The sequence below is a fragment of the Peromyscus eremicus genome, chromosome 14, assembly GCF_949786415.1.
Source record: "Peromyscus eremicus chromosome 14, PerEre_H2_v1, whole genome shotgun sequence".
NCBI classification, from domain to species: domain Eukaryota; kingdom Metazoa; phylum Chordata; class Mammalia; order Rodentia; family Cricetidae; genus Peromyscus; species Peromyscus eremicus.
The window spans coordinates 54380508-54386616 of record NC_081430.1 but is presented as its reverse complement, the minus strand read 5'-3'; the positions used below and the strand labels follow the sequence as shown (position 1 = coordinate 54386616).

The window sequence follows — 6109 nt, the reverse complement described above, 5'->3', positions numbered from 1 at the left end:
TTAGAATGTGCATGCATGAGACCGTATTCAGAGAAGACAAAAGAAAATTCCATACATTTCAACATTCCTTAAAGCATATACATTCTGATGCACTTGAAGACTAACAGGACACTCCCTTCATAGTCTAAAGATGGGTTCTCCAGCAGCAGTGAGCATCCATGGACTGCTGGAACCCAGACACATTCTCATTTAAGTCAGAGTAAGAGAGTGGACACTAGTCATTGTCTTGCACATTCAGACAATGATGGGAGCCAGGAACAATAAACATCAATTACACAAAACATAAAGGAGGAAGGGTGCTCATTAGTTATTTATAACCACTCATTTCATAAATCATTAGCTAACAGCTCTGTTACATCATATGTTGTGAACCGATGGAAAAATCCACATAGCTTTAAGCCAATTCAATAAACTCACCAGGTACAGAACAAGCAGTCGGGATGAAGTTGGATGCCCAGAGCCAAGTTAGCATAGGTCACATCTAGAAGAACATGAGCAAATGCAACACCTAAAAATAATTGGAGAATGTTTATCCTTTCTATTATGACTCAAAAGTACTGGTTTTATCATATGGTACACAAATGAAAACTTCTTTAGTGTTCCCTGTCAGCACGGAGCATACTGTGAGTGCATGTATTTATTCCATGGGTCCATGCTCACCTTCCCTGGTTCACAGTTCAACACTAGACCATTTTCTATTCAAAACCTCCAAGTCATACTTTCTTAACATGGAAAAGAGAACCAGTTCCTCCTGCTTAATTGATATGTATGGTGAACACAATTCTAGCTGAAATATCTTTTTCTTTTTAATTTGGAGTAGGTAACTAAAGTGAAAAAGCACTGTTGGTGATGATGATGTTGATGATGATGATGATGATACTAAGAAGGCTGGAAAGATAGCTCAGTGGTTAAAAGCACTGGCTATTCTTCAAGAGGACAGAGTTCAATTCCCAGCATGGGCAGCTCACAGCCACCCGTAATTCCAACTGACCCACTCTTCTGGCCTCCTTGGGCACTGTGTTCATTGCTCATACCCACACCCAGACATCTACCTAAATAAATACTAAGTGTCTATTTTTAAGACAAAAGGAAAATGTTGTGTATCGCATGTGGTGAATTAGGGTATACCACATTAATAGCCACTCAAGAAGTGTGACGGTGCTTCGTTCTAGCCAGACTTGCCTGTGTGCTTAGGTTTCAATTTCACACAAGACAAGAGCAGCTGAGGTGCAACACAGAGGCAGAACTCTTGCCCAGCATGTGCCAGGCCCTGAGTTTGATTCTTAGCCCTGTAAAAAAAAAGAGATAGAAGAAAATAATAGTCACGTTCAGAGACTCATCATGGTCCTATAGATGAAGTTGGAAAGCAACAGATTATAAAAAGAAAGGCTTGGTTCCAACTTGGGTAGGTCAAATTTAAATCAGAGTTTACGAGACAAATAGTGAACTAGAAAGCTGGGGAGCAGATGAGCACTGAAGCTCTGGGAGTGTACAAGGGTTGCATAAACATCAGATTTGGGCTGAAACTGCAGTGGTCTGAATGATTGCGTCCTGACGGGATCCATTGGTGACTGACCCCAAGGGGATGAAATGGGAGGTGAGGCCTTTGGAAGTAGTTGGAAAGGAGCAGAGCCTTCCTGAAGGGGACTGAGACAGGGGAGAAGACAAGGGAGTTTGGGGGAACATGAGAAAGGAGATGGGGTGCCCACTCTCTCCTGCCTGAATTTCCTCTCTTCCCATGTTCTCATGTACCTTTTTTTTTCTCAGTGCTGTTAATAATCTTTCCAACCCTGCTGCATTATACTGCCTAGTCCTGAAATTCTTTTGGGCATTGGAACCATAAATTCTCCTTTGTCTCAAATCAAGATATTAGGGGCTCTCCTACTGACAGGGAACCATGTCCAGAGAGATGCCTCCAACCTTGCATCCTTGGAGTTCGGAAGACAGAGGCAGTGAGTGGAAGCTGTCTTCTGCCTTGACCACAGACTTCCCAGTCTTCTGGACTGTAAAGAAAGTCTCTGATTGTTCCTACATTTTCTTACAGCACCCCAATGACAATGGCAAGAAACCTTAGCAGAAATCCTCATTACATCTGGCCAGATAAAGCCTTAAAACTTTCTCATCAAACACCACCATCAGTAAAATGAAAATACCGTATGAAAGAATGGTTTTCATACACATCAGTGAGGACCATTAATGGCCCCAAAACTTAAAGATAGCCAACAGATTAAAACACGAATGCACGCACGTGTGTGTATGTGTGTGTGTGTGTGTGTGTGTGAACAATGTATGGGTAACTGACCAAATAAGTCATTTCCATTCCTTATTAGTAATTTTAAACAAATAATTAAAATTAAATTAGGAATTAAATTAAAATTAATTAAGGAGTTAAATTTTCGTCCATGACTGTTTTGGAGCAAGGAAGCCATTGATCCCCAATGCTGGGAGGTCCCTGCCCATCAGGCTCCTGGGTAAAGCCTCCCCCAAGGAGCTCACAGGCTTGGTGTATCTTAGTAGTCAGGAAAAATGTTCATTAGTCAAGAGTAGAATCAATTTCCAGAAGGGAGAAAACCAAGGATTTATTCACTTTTGTTGATAATTTCATTCTTATAGAACTATTTACTATATACCATTATTATTCAGTTAAAGACGAGTTTATAGAAATGTTTACCATAATAAGTGTTTACCATAATAAAATATGTAATTTAAATGTTTGCCACAGTAAAATATGTAATTTAAACAAATGGAAATGCGGCTGCAGAGATGGCTCAGCGGTTAAGAGCACTGGTTGCTGGTGCTGAGGACCGGAATTCAGATCCCAGCCCCCACACTGGGACTCCAGTCCAAGCAGGGGGTGTGGGGGGGTCCCATTCCTTTTCTGGCCTCTGTGGCCACAAACACAGACATAAGTACATAATAAAATCAATCTTTAAAAATAACAAATGGGGTGGGCAGTGGTGTAACACACCTTTAATCCCAGCACTCAGGAGGCCAAGGCAGGCAGATCTTTGGGTTTGAGGCTAGCCTGGTCTACAGGTTGAGTTCCAGGACAACCAAGGCTACACAGAACAGCCCTGTTTTTAAAAGTAAATAAGTAGGCTGGGTGGTGGTGGCCCACGCCTTTATTCCCAGCACTCGGAAGGCAGAGCCAGGTGGATCTCTGTGAGTTCAAGGCCAGCCTGGCCTACAGAGTGAGATTCAGGACAGGCACTAAAACTACACAGAGACACCCTGTCTCAAAAAAATAAATAAATAAACAAACAAACAAAACAAAGAAATAATAAAAAAAAACCAATGGGAATAAATAAAATTTAAAAATGGGAATGATAAAAATGCCTAGTTCCTAGGCTAGAGTCCCGCTCAAGTATTGGTTGCTGCCGTGGTGTGCTAGAGTCCTGGAAGAGTAACTGTTGACCTTGTCCACCAGCTATGGACTTTCTGGCACCATCCGTCACCGGGTTAGTGACATGTATCAGATTTGAAGCTAGGTTGGCTTTTATCCTGTCATTAGAAGACGGCACATTTGAATTATTTCTTTAGGAAACCTCTTAAAAGGAGGATGCTAGTGAGTGGTCCGACTTCTTCAGGGACTTAAGATTTAGTTTGTATCAGGTGTCTGCTGTGTCGACGTCTACAACAGTGAAAATTTACACTGGACTGGGAAGAGAGAACCACAAAGACCAGCTTGCTTGTAGTGAGGCTCTGAGGATGGTTGCCTTCCCTTCCCAGTCATCCAGGTGACTCTGGGAGAGCCGCCTGAGAATTACCACTTAACAAGAAACCAGAGCTCCTGCCCAGCTGTCAACCTGGATACACTGCACACTGGTCAGTGAGCAGCCGCGGATCAACACTTAAATCAAGAGTGAGTTGCTACAAAGTTCTGGGGAGGGGAAAGCTCCCTAAGCAGCCTGTCATCATGAAGGCCAAATTCTTCTGCAGAGGAGCTGAAGAGAAGATTAAGGGGTGTTGGAGGTACCTGTGTTCTGGTGGCTTGAAACCACCCAAGGAGGTTCAATAAATGCTGACATTTATGAAAAAAGTCTAGTAGAAAGGATTAAATTATGTCCATGAAATTAGCATGTAGATGGTTTTAAAAATAATTTTGTACCCAAAATATTTAATGGTAAAAGTGAATTGTTATGAATATGCCATACACTGACAAAAGAAGATAATGCATTTGCGTGCGTGCATGTGTGTGTGTGTTTGCGTGTCCACCCATAGAGCACATAGTAAGAGCCAGCTCTCACAGAAAGGCAATTCCTCATCCTCACTGTCCCTAGGGTTGGTTCCAGGCACCCAGCAGGTGCTCATGGTACCCATGGGGAATGGTACAATGTTTTTGTTTGAGCTGTAGGGGGTCCAGGGGTTTCTAGTCATTTCTAGGTCACTTAGGATGCCCAAACAATGCCCTGGACATGCATTGAACATGCATGCACTACTGCACTGTTCAGGGCATGGTGTTTATGTCAAGGACACACATTCTATTCACCTCATGCAGCACTCTACCCAGGGTCTTTTGTGGTCCCACTTTTTCCGTCTCTGACCGCCAACCTTCTCAGTGGTGTGACATCTCCCATCTTCAGAGGACACCCCGTAGTGCACTGTTCTGTTACTGGCAGTCCTCTGTGTCAGCTCATCCTCCACTTTATTCTCAACAGGCTCTTCCAGGCTACCCCAGGTCTTTCTTTGTGCTTCCTCCCAAGCTTTCTGCCACTGGCCAGCACTGCCCACCGATTGCTCTGGCCTACTCACAGATCTTTATATGCCAAGGACAGTCCAGACTTCCAACGGAGCAAAGTCTCCTGAGCTGCATGTAGCCTGACCCAGTCAAGTGTCCGATGCCTGGCTCTCAACTTGGGACACAGAACATTCCCCATAGATGCTTGTGGGTAGGAAAAAAATGGATGAGGGGACAGGAGAAAGGCCAAAAGGTAGAGGTAGAGAGAGCCAGCACCAGCATGCCGTCAGGTGTGCTAGCCTCCCCCCCCCCCCCCATTTGGACAAGGCTGGGAAGTCTGCTTCTCGACATTACCCAGTGCATTGTGCCTGGCCTCCCCATGTTCAGGGCTGCCACACTGACAGAGGGACCCACAAAATCATCACCTCCTCACCAGCTTCTGCTTCCCTGCCAAACCTTCTGATAAGGACACATAGTCAGGACCCCACACAAAGGGGCTTTTCATAACACATCGGACCTGGAACTCGGGAAGCAACTCAAAGAAAACCCACCTCTCCCCAGCCATGAAAATGAGCTTGAATTTGCATCCAGGTAGGCAGGGCAGAGGCAATCATTGCCAGCAGGCTGGGACGATGGTCTAATCCCATTTAGGGACACTCTGTGCAATGACTTATGGATAACGAGTGTTTGAAAACCCTCCGGTCATTCGCTGGCACGAGACTTTTTACAGCGGTGAGAAGGAATGAATCGACAGAGGTGATCTCGCTGCTCCCGGGCTCTCACCGGTGATTCGTTGGACATAAATTCTGCCACAGTCTATTAACAAATACAGCTGAAAGTCGGTGTCTCTGCTTTCCATGTGGCCTCACAGAAACAAGAGCAGTAACAGGGTAATCAATACTTCCTGTTTGCTGCAGGACCTGAGGTAAGTGAAGGCAGTCATAAGATTTCCATTTATTGACTAGGATGTCAATAGGTTCCCATTCAGAGAATCATAAAACAAGTTATAGGCAATGTCAGGGTTGCTTATCCACAGGAAGGGCGCGCTGCACATTTCACTTTTTAAAAGCCTACAGCCTTTATCTAAAGTAATCCATTCACATCGAATCTGGCAGGTGTCAAGACACATGATGTCCTGAGAAATGGACAGGCCTGGGGCTGCAGGATTCAAAGCCAAGCTTTGTTTCCTGACCTGAGTACTGAGGGGAGCCTGGGGTGTCTCTGTCCCAGGCATGCATGCAAGCCTGGCCTTGCTCCCGATCACGCACACACCCAAATGCTGCAACAAGCAAAGAAATGGCTGAACTTACTAGATGAGGAGGCAACATCTCTGTAGACTCATTTCCCCCTCTAGTTCTCAAGCCCAGGAGAAGTCTGGAAAAATAAAAAGAACCTGGAATTTCAATGATTAGAACCTGACGGCTTCCAGTC

General features: G+C 44.6%; 1 non-coding gene across 1 annotated transcript; it reads left to right on the top strand.

Moving 5' to 3' along the window:
- The first annotated feature begins 3341 nt into the window (after positions 1-3341).
- On the top strand, positions 3342-3471 carry LOC131924796 (small nucleolar RNA SNORA3/SNORA45 family). Its single transcript, XR_009383056.1, has one exon. It is a non-coding gene; the product is annotated as a small nucleolar RNA SNORA3/SNORA45 family (small nucleolar RNA).
- The last annotated feature ends 2638 nt before the right edge of the window (positions 3472-6109 follow it).